This window comes from Tamandua tetradactyla, chromosome 6 (assembly GCF_023851605.1).
Source record: "Tamandua tetradactyla isolate mTamTet1 chromosome 6, mTamTet1.pri, whole genome shotgun sequence".
Lineage (NCBI taxonomy): Eukaryota > Metazoa > Chordata > Mammalia > Pilosa > Myrmecophagidae > Tamandua > Tamandua tetradactyla.
Window position 1 is genome coordinate 151,470,091 of NC_135332.1, and position 16,052 is coordinate 151,486,142.

A 16,052-nucleotide genomic window follows, 5' to 3' on the forward strand; every position below is an offset into this window, starting at 1 on the left:
AAAAAAAAAAAAAAAAAAAAATAGCAGTGGATTTAAAGATGCAGAGGCAGGCAGGTTACATAAAGAACTATAGTACATGGATGTCCCATATTTGCAGTAAACAGTCAGTTTTTGAGGCGGCAAACAGCAGATTCTAGGAGTCTATCCTCATCCCTTCCTTTATATAGGAACTTCTTTTCAAAAGCTAGACCAGAAAAATTCAACTCAATAAATGACATATAATTTTTTTAAAGGGTCCAATATCAACCCAAAGACACTTTATGAAAGAAACGTGGAAAGGTACAGTAAAACCTACCCAAAGAGAACACTTATCAGAAAAAAAAGTTGCCATAGAGCATATGAAAAATGTAAACATTTGGCAAATATTTAAAGACAAAGAAACATCATGTTATAAAAGAAGGGAAAGCACAAAGCAGATGCAAGAATTTATGGAAGAGATGGCAAAAAAATACCTCTCAAAAGAGAAAATAGTCTAGATAAAAGAGATAGAAAGTGGGAGAAGAGTGAAATCCATCACTGTTTGCAGATAATATGATTGTATACATGAAAAGCATGAGAATCTGCTGAAAAATGTTTAAAAATAAAGAAGAGAATTCAGTAGGATGGTGGGCACAGAGATAATGAGAAAAAAATCATATATATTTAAAAAAAACCCAAGAAGACAGACATTTACAATAACAATGATAAAGATGAAATACCTATGAATAAAGCTATATACAAGAACTGTATAAAATATACTTCAAAGAATTTTTGAAAGGCACACAATATGATTGAGCAAAAGGATGCGAAAGCCATAATCTTGGATGGGAGAACCCTGCATCACCAAAGAATCTCTTCTCTCTATGGTACTTCCTAAGTTTAACTCTATGCCAATAAAAATATCAAGTTTTTTCTAGCTTTATGAGACAAGCTGATTCTAAAGCTTATACAAAAAATACATAATAAAAAACAGCCAGGAAAAACCAAAAAGGAAGAAATTTCTATAATTAAATAGTATTATATTGACTATAATTGACAAACAAAATAGAGCATAAAACAAAAATATAAATCCAAATATAAGAATTATAATATATAAATGTTACTATATATATGCTATATATTGTTACTGTATCTTTATCTATATCTATATATATAATCTGCAAGGCAAAAGAAAAGAAAAGAAATCTAAAAGTAGAGTCAAAAGGCAAAGAGCACATAGGAAAAAACATGTACAACTCATAAAACAGAATAATCCCTAATGTATAAGAAGCACATAAAAATCAAAGGAAAAAAGGCCAACAAACTAGTGGAAAATCGAAGAAAAATGTAAGTAAAGAGTTCAATGGGAAAGAGAATCAAACACATGAAAATATGTACACCTTATTCATAATAAGACAAATGCAAACTAAAAATTATATTGAATTATCATTTTTCTATCAATCATAGTGACAAAAAACTCCAGAACTGTTTGACATTACACTTCATGTGCAACCAGTGGGCAGACGAGCAGTGCCATGTGCTGTCACTGAGAGGTGTATATTAGTAAAACCTCCACGGAGGGCGGTTTGACAATTACGCATTCATACAGTATTTGACCCAGCAGTCCCTCTTCTGGGAAATATCCTAGGGATTCAAATAGACGTTTGTACAAAGTCATGTCTTGGAACATTGTTCAAAACAGCAAAAGATTGAAAACAATGTGAATAGCCATTAAGGTGCTAAATTATTGTATATGTACACAAATAATGACGTTCTATGCAGTAGTGAAAAAGTGAGTAAGGAAACTCTCTATGATCCCTTCTCAGTGCTGCAGAAGAGTCACAGGGACCTTTTCAGCCTGGTGGGGCCGCTCTGCCAGGGATTGGCTTGCTGCCGCCTCCTCAGCCCCATTCTCAGTTGACCAAGGCTTTCAGTCTCTAAGGTCTCTATTACCTGGCCTTCAGCCATTTCTAGCAATTCACTGAGCCACATGGAGCTGCCATGGACACCAAAGACACAGGATGAGTGAGATAATTTCTCTGCCTCTTGGGCCTGCCTAACCCTCATGAGGACAGGAGACCCCAGGAATTACCTACAGATTTTTTCCCCCAAAATCTCTGTGTTCATTTCCCAAAGCCAATGAAACAAATGATCACAAACTTGGTGGCTTAAAACAACAGGAATTTATTCTCTCACAGATTGGAGCTCAGAAGTCTGAAATCCAAATGGCAACAGGAGGCCCGCTCCCGGAAGCTTCTAGAGAAGACTCCTTCCTTGCCTCCTCCAGCTTCTGGGGGTTCCAGGGCCTCCTTGGTTTGTGGCTGCCCAGCTCCAACCCCTGCCTTGGGCTCCCCATGATCTTCTCCCCTGTGCCTTCTCTTCTTCTGACTGATTTCCCCCTAGCTCTCTCTTATAAGGACACTTGTCATGTAAGGGTCTTATAAGGAAAGTTGTTACGTAAAACTCTCATAATAATCCCAAATTATCTCATCTTGAGATTCTTAATTGCATCTGCAAAGAGTTTTTTTCCAAATAAGGTTACATTCACAGGTTCCAGGGTTTAGGATATGGACAATTTTGGGGGGTGGGGAGCCCGCAGTTCGACCCCCTCTCGTCTTCTTACAGGATGTCCTCTTATTTTCTTTTGGCTTCTTAACTGTGCTTTTGTCTTCGGTCTTGGATTATGTGGGCTGACTGGATCAAATCAGGCTTAGCCACTAGCTAGTGTGCCATTTAACTTCTGTCTGCCTGAGCTCTCTACCCAGAGGAGTATAAATATGCATCCCCTGGGACTGCTGTAAAGAGCAAATGAGGCATTGAATGCACAGCTGTAAGCAGAGCTCAGGAACACATTAAATGCTCAACAAATATTTTGTAGAGATTATCTCCTTGTAGTTAGTGCCTATAACAACAGCTGAAGCAGGCAGGACTCCAGCTTTTCGATGTGGAGCTTTACGAGGAGACATTTATCTTCGCCTTTTTGACTTAATGCTCCAGTGCCAAGGTGAGCTCTGGGGGGTCCCTGGCGCCACGCTGTGGGACTCTGGCTTTGAAAGCCTTTGTGGTTGGTTTCCAGACAATTGGAAATTCACTATTTTTGTGAAAAAGATAGATTTAGGGAACAGGCAGGAGGCCTGAGTTACGTTAATTTCAGAATCCTCTGACAGGCTTATCTTCAGATTTTCTTTTCTTTTCTTTTTTTTTCTTTAATGGAGATTGGTACTTACTGAAAGAGGGTAAGGAAGCTGTTTGGTGACTTATCTGCTTAACGTTTGTCTGTCATTTAACACCACTTGTACCCCACAGGGAGAAAGGAGAGGCTACCTGGGAGCTAAATTTAAGTTGTAGGGGTCTAAGCAGCATTTTTAAAAGAAGGCAGATAACAGTTTCCTGTCTGGGAGAGATTACTGAAAGAGAAACTTTCGTTTAACATTTCTTTGCTCTTTTGGTGACAATGAGTTTTCCCCAAACACAAAGGCCAAGGAAGAGTTAATTGTAGTTAGTTAAGGTGTTTTTAATTTTTGACAGTTTTTTTCTTCAAAGTAAATATTTATTATTATTGAAAAACCAAAGAGTGTTTACAATTTTACTCCTGCCCTTTCCTGTTATTTAAAAGGAAAAGGTTATTCTGGTAAAACACTTTGACTAAATGAAAATTTCCATGGAAATTTTCAAAATTTCCAATTTACAAAAACAAGTCAAGAAGAAAGTTCTCAACAAAATAAAGTTTCAGTGGCTGAGAGATTTCAGAGTCAAGAGGATATCCTGGAGGTTATTCTTACGCATTATATAGATCCCCCCTTTTTAGTTTAAGGTATATTAGAGTGGCTAGAAGGAACTGCCTGAAACTGAAGAGCTGTGTTCCCATAGCCATGTTTCTTGAAGATGATTGTATAATGATACAGCTTTCACAATGTGACTGTGTGATTGTGAAAACCTTGTGTCTGATGCTCCTTCTATCTATAGTATAGATAGATGAGTAAAAAATATGGGTAAGAAATAAACAAATAATGGGGGAACAAAGGTTAAAATAAATTGAGTAGATTAAAATACTAGTGAGCAATGAGAGGGAGGGGTATGGGGTATAGAAAAAAAATTAGGGGGAACAAAGGTTAAAATATATTGGGTAGATGGAAATACTAGCGGTCAATGAGAGGGAGGGGTAAGGGTATTGTATGTATGAGTTTTTTCTTTTTTCTTTTTATTTCTTTTTCTGGAGTGATACAAATGTTCTAAGAAATGATTATGGTGATAAATATAAAATTATGTGATGATATTGTGAGCCAATGCTAGTACACCAAGTATGGAATGTTCATATGTTAACATTTGCGTTTGTATGTTGTTTTGTCAATAAAAATATTTTTTAAAAAAAGGGAGAAAGTTCTCTCATTGAGGGAGGGGGTTGCCGTCTAGACAGGACGAGGGGCCCCGGGAGCATCATGGGTCTCGGTGTGAAAACAATACCTTGGTGAGCCCTCACCCCGGAGAGTGTCACCCTTTGCCCAGGGCAGACTGTCTCACTGCCTGAGGAAGGGGATGAGGACATTTGGTCTAGCTGGAGTGCCCGGATCTCTGACCTCAAGGTCAAGGTGCCTTGTGACAAAGGTAGTTCTGTGAGCCACATCAATGTGGAAAGAGGCAACCAGATGTCAACTACATTGCACACTGGAGGATTCCAAGGGCAAAAATGGAACAAAAACAAAACTACACCTATTGCTGGTAACAGCCTTAGGTGCAGCAAAATCTGGGGGATTTTGACTGGCATAGTGAGTGGTTTAGCGTACAAGGCCAAGAGCTCAAACTGCTGTTCCCAGTCCAAGCTTTATGGGTCGTGGTGGTCCCCAGACTATTGGGTAGTGTCAACCTCACCTAAGGTTTTGCTGGAAATGCAAAATCTCAGGTCCCATCCCAGGCCTCCTGCATCTGCATCTAACAGGATTCTCGCATGAGTGTGAGAAGCACTGATGGAGTGTGGCATAGATCCTGGGGTGTCCTCCGACAATTACTGACCCTATCATTCACACCTTTTTGTGACTTAATGCCAACAGAAAATGGAAAAGGTGACGATTTGCAGATATAATTAAGGTCCCCAAATGAGTTGATTTCTGAGTTCATCTAAAGGAAAATTGCCTTGGATGGGCCTGACTCAATCAGGTGACATTCCTTATAAGGGGCCTTGCTGAGGTGAGAGGTTCTCCTTGCCTGCTTGATGAAGTAAGAGGCCTTTTAGGGAAATCCAAGGAACTGCAGGTGGCCTCTATGACCTGAGGGTATCCTCCAGCCAACAGCCAGAAATAAGCAGGGCTCTCAGGCATACAGCTACAAGGAAATGATTTCTGCCAACCACTTGAGTGAGCTTGGAAGCAGATTCTTTCCCAGTCAAACCTCCAGATGAGAATGCAGCTTGGTGGATGGCTTCATTCTGGCCATATAAGACCCTGAGCAAAGGAACTGTGAAGATATGCCTTAGCTCCTAGAGTTAATGAGTTTGCCATAATTCATTACACAGTAATGGAAAACCAGTAAATCTGGGGCAATTTATTGGTCCGCTCTTTGTCTTAGTTTGCTAAATATAAAGAGAGGGTAAAAATAGTATTAAGTATAGCAGTTATGAGGATTAATGAATTACTGTGTGCAAAATCCTTAGCATTCTTCTTGACATGTGGTAAATGCTCAATTAATTGTGTTATTATGACATTTACCCAATGAGGAGACTTGCATGATTATAATTTCCTGTCTTCTTAACACTGTTTTTTATAGGGCTGAAGCAGGGCAGGCACATTGAATGAAGGTCAAGTAGTTGTGTCATTTCTCATTAATGAGTTTCCAGAGCGTGAACCCCAAGTGTGTCTTTTGGGTTTGCTTTGGTGAAAATGTAGGTAAATGCTGCTGCAAACTACATGTTGTTTTTGGGTCAAGGTGAGAACTTATTCTTTATCTCTTGGTCATCATTTAGGACATTGCATTATGTGTCCCCTGCTGTTTTGTCCCTCGGACAGAGTTACCCTCCTGGTCAAGGGTTTCCTGAAATGCGACTAAGGGGGTCATTCACTTAAGAGAAGCTCTTTAGACATCTCCTGGTTACTACCCAAATCAGGAGGACATGACTATTAGCTTCACTTTACAGGCAGGGAAATGGAGCCATGGAGGAAATGAGCTGTCCGCGTCATGCAGGGAATAAATGGCATAAATGGAATTGAAATCAAGTGTCTCGATTCAAGCCTGGATTCTTACAGTACTATAGTTCACTTGCTAACTGGCAAGAGACGGTTCAGGTAGAGTATGGGCCTTGTAAAATGGTTATTTTCCCAACACAAATTTCAGCTCTTGCTTCTTTGTTTGCATGTCTGCCCCACCTAACCTTCTAGCCAATAAACCCTTCCTTCTCCCCCTTTGTCAGAAAGTTTGCCTGGAGGCTTGCAAAATGTTCCTTCTGATGTCATGCCAGCCCTTACAGGCGTAAGCAATGAGTGCAATGGCAGGTCTCTTCAGTGGTAGCATAGCTGCTGTCATGACAATAAAATTAAAATGGGAGATGATTTCCATCCTTTCCCTGACAATTTTTAAGCCACCGCAAGAAGCTGCTGGTGCAGTGCAGTTGTGGACACCTGCTTTCTGAGCAGCATGTCATTTTTTGTGTGGCAATGCCTGTGTTACTTTGGAATGACCTTGAAGTTAAAATGCTGTTCAGATATATTTAATTATCATGCCCTTTCAGAATACTTGTCTTTGGCAGTCCACTGTTACATTGCTTTTTGTTTTGAAGTTCAATATTTATTCAGGAATGCTTTTTGTTCTGAGCTACCAAAAGCACTCATATTTGGTTCCTGGCAAATACCATAGATAGGGTCACTCTATAATTGAACTTTCATAAATCATCTTCTGCCATGTGTAACCAAATCCCCAAACCCTTTTCTTCCCTCAGAAACCTTTTCTAAGTCACTAAAGTATGAGATAAACCTGCTTCTTTATCTCTCTCAATACATGCTTCACTTTACATTCCTTTATCAACAGGGTTTAGGTCCTGTTGCTAATGCAAATGTGCTATTCTCACATCAGCTTGTGCAGGAGGTAGCAGAGTTGTGAAAATTGTATGTTGTTCTAACATGCACATGATAATTTAAAGGGTATGTTTTTAACCTATTCAACAGTACTTGATTTTGCAATAGTGAACCAAAAATGACATAAACTTTCCTTTCAAGCATGATTCAGGACTTAGAGTATCTAAATTTTGCCAACACAATATACTTAATAATAATAATAATTATTATTATTATTAATAATAGTTATACCTTCTTTTAAAATTGGAATTCAGCTAACTAAAAAGTATGCATAGGATTTTTTATGGACTGTATCGGGAAAATCACATGGCAAAAAATCTTTAAGAATCTTTCACAAACAATATTAGTGATGTAAATGGATATTTCTAGATTTTCCTTAAAAAAGAAAAAAACCTTTCATAATCAATGCATTTTCATGATGTCTTGACTTTGTGTGGGAAATGTTTTTTAACACAGGGAAAATGAAGACGCGAGATTAAGTAAATTACACAGGCAATACAGTACAGGTGGAAAATCCAGTTCCTCTTACCATGTTAGTTTCTCATTGTGTCTTGTACTGAGCAGTTTTGGAAGCAGGGATGATATTTCCTGGGTAGAAGCAGACACAGCTGGTCCGGTTGTGAGAACGCTGAATTGCTCATGTAAACGGCGCTTGTTTACTAGAAATGCTTGAGCCCAGGGATTTCTGGACACCTTCTGATCCAACACCTAAAGGGTTAACCCCCGGGACATATGCTGGGACCCTCATAACCGAGCTTAATCAGTCCTCTTGGCTGTTTGTCCCAGCGGTTCAGTATTTTGAATGTCACCCATGGATAATGTTACTTTAAAAGTAATTATTATACCTGGAGAAGTTTCAGTGATTCAGGCAACTTGCAGTTGTCTTAGAAAGGATTGTGGCATGCCTTTTCTTCTTTCTGTTGGAGTGTTTCATTATTTTTACACGTCAAACTCTAAAACTGTCAACTAGCCAACTTCTGCTTCAATGAAATTCCAACCTGGAAAGCTACTTCATGAGATCTGATGCTTGGAGTCTGAATACCTTTGGAGAGCTGCTAAGAACCTTTGCTGAGACAGGAAAGGGAGCTAGAAAAGAAGACACTACATACACTTTAAAACAGTCATCTGCAGAAGATACAAATATCATCAGAATGATTTCTTAGAGGATGCCAGGATTTAGCTACGTGGCTGCAAATCTGGCTGGTTATGATAAGCAGGCCTCAAAAACATACAAATAAAGACGACTTTGGATTTTCTCTGGAAGATAAATGAAGACACTCTGCAAATTGAGTTAAACCATATGGTTTGCTTGCCTGTTTGTTTCTTTTTAATGAGGGTGGACAGGGAACTGAAATTGGAATATCTATAAATGAATCCCTCTTGCCTTCCTGCTGTGACAAGGTACACCAAGGCCAAAACAACATTCCCTGTAGTAAAGATCCACCTTGAATTTCTAATATATCTAAGTGGTTCCAATGTCAAGACTAGTTCTTAGGAAGGGGACTGATGCCTCAAAGTTCAGATGTTAGTATCTGTTCCGCAGGCTGCTGGAAGGTGCCATCTCAGGAGCAGTTGATCTCAACCTTCATTCTCTTTGGAGTGAAACTGATTATTTTCTATTTATAACCTTTACTCTCTTTCATCCCTAATCCCCTTTTCAATTAAAACTTCTTTTGGTTAAGTAATAGCCAGTCCATATCAACAAGGCGCAGATATGACTGATGATCAATTTATTTTTCTCTTTTCCAGGGCCGCTTGTGCTCTCATTTAGCCTGAAACACACACCCCCGTTACGGTCGCCTCCTTACTCAAAGGAGGGCTTTTCAGGCCTCCCCACAGAATATTATTGGTAAAATTTTGTGTTTTCTGGTGCAGTGGCAGCTCCTAATTTTATAGTCAGTGGCTCAGAAATATGTCCTCATTTTCCTCTCTTCTTACCTTCTCCCACTGGACTCAGCTTTGAGAAACTACTCCGCTGCATTTGAGTCTAAATAGAAGCTGAGTGGCTTGAACTTTCTATTCTGCAAATTCTCTAAGGGCCAGTTGGGCAATCTACTCCCCCCTCTCACACTGGGCTATCTGCTCCCCCCCTTTCACTTTTCATAGCAACGGGCAGAACATGTCCCTTTCTACCACTTTTCCAGCCACCAACTGCTTTGCTTAGCAGGCAGCAATGTTAGGGCTGGGAAAGGTGGCCTTCTAGCTGACGTAATTTAACTGAGAGCAACCTCTTGGGCTAACCTACAACCACAGTGAGCCTCAGTCAAACATTTTCTGTACAACCAGTGCATCTTAAGCATGTAAAAAAAACCCCTGTGATTAGACACTCTGACAGAGTGGGATCTGTACTCACGCAGGCTCCCGAATGCCTTTGGGATTCTTATAGCCTATACTAAAAGCATTCGTGAAATATGAAGAGGAAGCAGCAGTCAGTGTTATGGTCCAATTCAAGATATAAGCCATGATTTGTGTTAGAAGTCATTTACTTTGGCTAAATTACCATTTTTGAATGTATTTAAATGAAAGTAGTCTTTTATTATAATGTGGCCAGGCATAAACTTAAAAGCAATGAAAGGGGATGTAAATAAAGTCAAACAAGAAATTTAAAAAGGATAAACCTTGAACCCACTGTGATTTACTCTTATGGACTCTAAAGGGTAAAAATGCTTGGGTGGATTTTGTTTTACTATATTCCAGATTCGCAGTTTCTCTTCCCCGCAGCTCAACTTTCTTCTTAATCAAACCAACTCCCATTATTCACAGAATTAACCTAGAAAATCCATATTTCAATCCAGTCCAATCCATGAATCTCAAATTTTACCTAACACTGCAAAGCACTGAAGACAGTTTTCTTCAAATGACCTCTTAACCATCCTCCCACCCTACCCCCGGCCCCACCCAGGCCCCTCTGCCCCGGAGACACCCAAGTCAGGGAGCTTGTCCACGTCTGGACACGTCAGTCAGTGGCTGCCAACCCCGTCCCAGTGAGCAGGCAGCATCGGCAGCCAGTCCTGAGAGCGCATCCTCCGGGATGTCCAGCTCACTTGAGCTTTTAAAGTCCACCCCAGCAGCCATGAGGCTGCACCTGCATGAGAGCCCAAAACAGGATCTCCCAGACAAACCTGGTTGACCCACAAAATCCCTTTTCAGATGACAAAGGTCTCCCTTTTTTTTTTTTTTACAGGATACCAAAGGATGCAGCTGTATGATCCTTTGTTAATCACAAAAGATTTCAGGGCATATCTTAGAGACCCTTTCAATTACACAAGAAAGCATGTAAGAATCTTACTGGCATTGTCTCACTTAGGGTTGCCAGACAAAATACAGGATGCAATATCTGGACCTACATACACTAAAAAATTATTCATTGTTTATCTGGGATTCAAATTTAATTGAGCATCCTGTTATGTTTTGTTTTTAATTTCCTTAATCTGGCAACTTTAGCACAATACCCCAAATCTCTGCCCAACACAGAGAGGGGGTTGGTCTCAAAGAACCTGCTTAACTTCTCCATCAACATCCCATACCTTGGCTCCCTACTGGATCAATACAGAAAGTGAATTCTGTGCATTGGTCAGATCTGCCTATTCAAGTGCTGCAAACCCTTCTCCAAAATCCTCTAAGCAAACATTCATTCCCCCGTGTTCCCAAACTTTTATAAGATATGGAATTGAATCCCATAAAACAATTCCAAAAGCAAACTAAAGTTGGACCTTTGAAAAATCAAAAGGAATGCAATTAAAATTATGTTTGAATAAAACAAAGCATTACTTGTTTTGATTTCTCTCCAAAGGACACGGTGAAGAAAAAAGATATCAAAGAATTGGAATGACTTTCAGCAACATAAAAAGACCTGAAAGTTCATGGGAAAAAAAATAATACTAATAGCATTTAATGTTTGGATATTTCTTCATAGTTTACTAAAGCTGTTCATATTACCTAATTTGATTTTTACAAGAACCTATGTGAAGTAGAAAAGCAATAGGGCACTTTTAAATCCTATGGACCTTAATATTGATTGGCATTCAGTGTATTATTGTTAAATCGAATGATTATTTTCATTTTACAAATGAGGAAACTGAAGTTCAAAGAAATTGTTAGGTGCCCGAGAAATGAGTGAGAAAGCGAGGACTCGAACTTGGTGTTCTGACTCCTGACTCGGTGGTTTTTCCGTAACACCATGCACCTCTGAAAACCATAGCAATGAAGACCGCTTTCAAAAACCAAACAAAAAATCATCAAGGGTGAATAAAATGCTGATTGAACTTATTCTATTGACCACTAATTACGTTACATATCAGCACTAAACTAAATGGTTTTGTACACGTTTTCTCATTTCACAAGAGTTTTCAGGAGCAGTTTATGCCAAACCCACATATCTAAAGTGCCCCCATCTGGAGCAAAGTCAACACCGTGAAAGTAAATGTAAAGGTCTCAGCCCAGTATACACAAGGGCCAAGCTGCAAATTCATTCAGCCTTTCCACCCGCGTTTACTGAGTGCCTCCTACATGTCAACTACTGCAGGTCGTGCGAGTGCAGACCTGATGCTGCTGTCTTGAATTCTGTAGCATAGCGGTTGTGGAACATCAAATGTAATCTATGCACTGAAAAGATTATACCTTATTCATTGCAGAGCATCTTACATGATCACATAGAATCTATTTGCCCTTATTTTAGACAAATTTTTGACAAATTCAGTTAACTGTTATCCGTTTTCCAAAAGGTTGGAAACTCATATGAGGAAGGTGATCTTATAGCACAGAGAAGCCGCAGCAATGGGGAAAGACATGGCAGACACAACTCCTATTGCATGCAAGCTTGAAGTCATGTTATATACTAAGGAGCTTTCAAACTCAATGAGCCATAAGTCCTGCGGCTACTACTGATTTTTGACATATTCATTTAACTTAATTGATATTTTAAATCTGTGGCCCAGATATGTACACTAATCAGCTACTAAACAAAATAATGCGCTTAAGAGAATTGTCATACCATAGTAACACATAATCAAAACAATTATCTGGAAATATTTCTTATGTCAAATATCTCATACAATGTTAAATAAAAATATATTATTATATTAGGCTCATTAAAAGGCAATTATATGCATGTATAAAGAAATTAAAAAGCCATTAATTTCTCCCCCCATTTTAATGCATGGGTCTTTTTGCAATTATATTCAGTTGGTACCAGTAACATCTTTGATGATTTCTGTATAAACATTAGTATGGATTGAAAATTTTAAGGGAAAATTCCAGCATAAACCTGAAGAGCATAAACTAAGAATCCAGTGAAATCTTTAGTGGGCTGCAAGTAATTATTTTGGCCAAGTGGGGTACCCTAAGGCTCATCTCCATTGATTGGGACAGCAGCTCTGAAACTTGTATCTGCATTCACATACATGAGAGATAACTCTAAAAATTTTTGCATATAAATTTAAGCAAGGAGGGCCGGGCCGCGGTGGCTCAGCGGGCAAAGTGCTTGCCTGCTATGCCGGAGGACCTCGGTTCGATTCCCGGCCCCAGCCCATGTAACAAAAACGGAGAAACAGAATACAATAAAAACAAGAAAATGTTTAAAAAAAATGTTTCCCTTTCTTCCTTCTTTCCTTCCTTCTATCCTTCCTTCCTTCTCTCTGTCTTTAAAAAAAAAAAAAAAAAAAAAAAAAAAAAATTTAAGCAAGGCATACCATATACATATGAGGGTCAATATAGATGTGGACATGCTACTTACTCTTTCTGCATTTTTCCTTTCTCTCTTCTTTATTTAAATTATATCTATTAATAAATGAGAAAAGAAGTTGGAAGAAATTATGAAATTATAAACCACAAATACCACTATAGGTTTGTCTTAGATGCAACTGACAAACATTACTGCTGAAACCACCCTGCTGTATGGAACTGGCTGATGGTTTTCGTTTGTTTTGCTTGGCTTCCATTTTTCTTTCTTCTGAAAAGAGCATCACAATTTTGCTTTGGAAAATCACGTAAAGTCTCTGCCCATATGGTTGGGTGGGACTGAAAACCCACCACCTGTCTAGTTTGGCCCCTCCCACTGAGTGATTAGTCTAATAAATCAATATATTTCCACCCACCCTGGAAGCAGAGGTACCCAAGTGATCCCGTGATATACTGAAACTCAATCCCAGAGTTTTGCTGGAATTATTGGGAAAGAGAGGGTTTCTTTCTATTGGTACTGCTAAATTATAAGGTGGGCTATCCTGTCATTTCAGGGGGAAGGTCTGTGTGAGCATGAAATCAACATAAAGGAAAGCAACGCCAAAAGATGTAGTGAATTAGATTCCAAATAACACTGTATCAGTGCCTTGGTCAAGCTGTACCTGAAAGTGGTGTTCTCTTGGACTCTTAAGTTATGTTAACTAATAATTTCCTTTTTTTTTTTGGCTTACGCTACTTTGTATAGGAATTCATCATTTAAAATCAGTCGAGCTCCTGCTTAAGCAAAATGTAAGCCTTGAGAGTGACATAGAAATAGCCAGGATTCTGCTTTAAGTAAAAAAAAAAAAGAAAAAAAAATTGCATAAACTCTGGTTCCTTAACGGCAACCAGGTACTACTCATCTGTGCAATCCGCCCCATAATGCTGTGAGAGGTTGTGAGGAAGAACACAAGTCTATGGGGTAATTGTCCCTTTTCACATGTTCTAATTAAAAGGAAGTTATTTACTATGCCTAAGCATCTCTCAGGGCCTGGCATTACAAAAAAGTAATTGGTTTTTCAACAGAGGCAATTCCATGTCTGTGGTCATGAGAAATACTAGCACAAAGAACAACAGAATAGTTACCCTAAATGCGTATACTGATGCCCCTAAGTGAAGAGTGGGTGAATTTGACTGAGGGAAGCCTATGCATGTGAGTGGTAGAAACCAGGGAACAAGATGCTCTTATTTAACTTCAAATATCCTGGTCAGCTGGTCCAAGTGCTAAGTTGTGAAGAGGCTGCCATTGAGGAAACACCCAGCCTTGCGTGTCACAGACCGTGGTCTCAACGCAGGTGTGAGCTGCAAGATTGTTTTCCCAGCGGTGTTAGGGAGACAGTGTTCACACCTCTTGAAAGGGACAGTTGTAATTACTTTTTCTGTCAAGTAACATGTTCTTCAGGGTTAACCAGATCACTTAAAAATTATACCATAAATCTTGGTGCTTGCATATGAGGCTGGTAACACTGAACTTATCCCCTTGCAGGGAAAAGAGAAACCTTCCCTTTTATTCCTTAGAAAGATTCAATCTAAAAGGAACTATTCCTTCTCCCTTCTCTTCTCAAGTATTGTACCCACAGACTTTGCAAATTTACTTCCTCCCTGGACAGAAATAAACAGTTTCTTTGGCAAATTAACATGTCAACTCTGCATTAGGTTGCACTCTCACCTGAATTCTGATCAGAAATTATTTTTTGACTACTGCAGGCATCCTTTTCAGGGATTCTGTTGCCTATGTCTAACTTTATCAATTTATCAACCTCTCTCTCTCTCTGTATATGTGTATGTGAAAAACAAGTGGCTACTATGAAAGGCATGAGTGGATCTTTCCCATATCCCAGATTGGAACCCGGGTGAGCCGGAAAGAAGGGAATTTCACAGCAGAGGGCTAAGGGACATGGCTGGATGACTTGACTGATGAATCAACACCAAGGTATATTTACTTCATCAGTGCCAGGGAGAACATGGTCTCTGAAATATTTCATTGGTTTCTGTTTTGTATTTAACAAAATTAGCTTGTGAGTGGGGAACAATATGGGTTCTGCAGTCAGACAGATCCAGGTGTAAAGCCCAGCTCAGTCACTTACTATGTGACCTTAGGTGACTTTGAACTTCTCTGGGCCTTGGTTTCCTTTTTGCCAAAATGGGAAGGTACAAGGACACAGTTATGGGTTGAACTGTGTCCCCCCAAAGGATGAAATCCTAACCCCCAGCATGTCAGAATGTGACCTTACTTGGAAACAGCATCATTGCAGATGGAACTAGTTAAGATGAAGTGAGAGTAGAGTAGGGTGGGCCCTAATCCAGTATGACTAGTAGCCTTGTAAGAAGGGAAAAAGAGGCACAGACCCACGAGGGAAAGGCCCTGGGAAGACGGAGGCAGAGAGTGGAGAGATGCACCTAAAAACCAAGGACTGCCAACAATGGCCCACAAATACTAGAAGCCAGACGAGGCGGGAAGGATTCTCCCCTTTGGGTTTCAGAGGGAGCACGACCCTGAGGACCTTGGATCCGGACTTCTGCCCTCCAGAACTGAGACAACAAATTTCTCTTGTTTTAAGCTGTCTGGTTTATGATACTTTGTGAAGGCAACCTTAGGAAACTAGGACAGGTGTGGAAAGACTGCATGAGATAACATCCATGAAGTACTTAGTGCCCAGGGAGCACCTGATCCTACCTGAAAATGGCCAGGACACCTGCTCACGCAGTCAGTATTGGTTCATCCCCTGAAACGGTTCCTCACTGGTAGCTGAAGCAGGCTGTGAAAACCTTGACATACTTCTTATTGACATCACTACCAGGAATTTGGATTGCGACAGACATCTAGATTCTAATTAGAATGAAATGCCCGATCACCGTGTCCTCCTCTGCCTCACATTTGGTGACCTGGCCCATCCTGTAGGCTGAGGATCACCTGCTAAGTCTTCTACCCCACTGATGTAATAATGGGGTTCTTCCAGCACCCTGGTGTAGAGATGGGCTCAGTCCCCACCCCCACCCCCCAGGTTCAAGCCTTAACCCCTGGTCCTGTGGATGGGAGCCCATTTGTAAACAGGACCTTTGAAGATGTTATTAGTTAAGACTTGGCCAGACTGAACGAGGCTGGCCTTATTCTAAGGAAGCTGATGTCTTTATAAAGAGGGAAATTTGCAGTCAGAGGAGCCGGAAACGACTCAAAGCCAGTAGCAGAAGCCAGAGAGGAAGGAGATTTGGCCACGTGGCCAAGGACACTGCTGTCACCAGGCTGCCACTGACTCGGGGAGAACCATGGTCCTGCTGCCACCTTGACTTTGGATTTCCAGTCTCCCAACTGTG

The 16,052-nt window shown here is 40.0% G+C and overlaps 1 protein-coding gene across 5 annotated transcripts in view; it reads right to left on the reverse strand.

Moving 5' to 3' along the window:
- The window catches only part of ABRA (actin binding Rho activating protein), a 74,818-nt gene extending 59,134 nt beyond the window's left edge, over positions 1 to 15,684 (reverse strand). For 2 of the 5 annotated variants that reach the window (XR_013178404.1, XR_013178400.1), the window contains exons 1-2: positions 15,415 to 15,681; positions 12,754 to 12,797 (exon numbers count right to left, since the gene is read on the reverse strand). The gene's annotated coding sequence lies outside the window, so the exon portion shown is untranslated. Of the gene's footprint in view, positions 1 to 12,753; positions 12,798 to 15,414 lie in introns of all 5 variants that reach the window. The other 3 variants (XR_013178403.1, XR_013178401.1, XR_013178402.1) reach the window with 3 other exon arrangements.
- Positions 15,685 to 16,052: the final 368 nt, after the last annotated feature.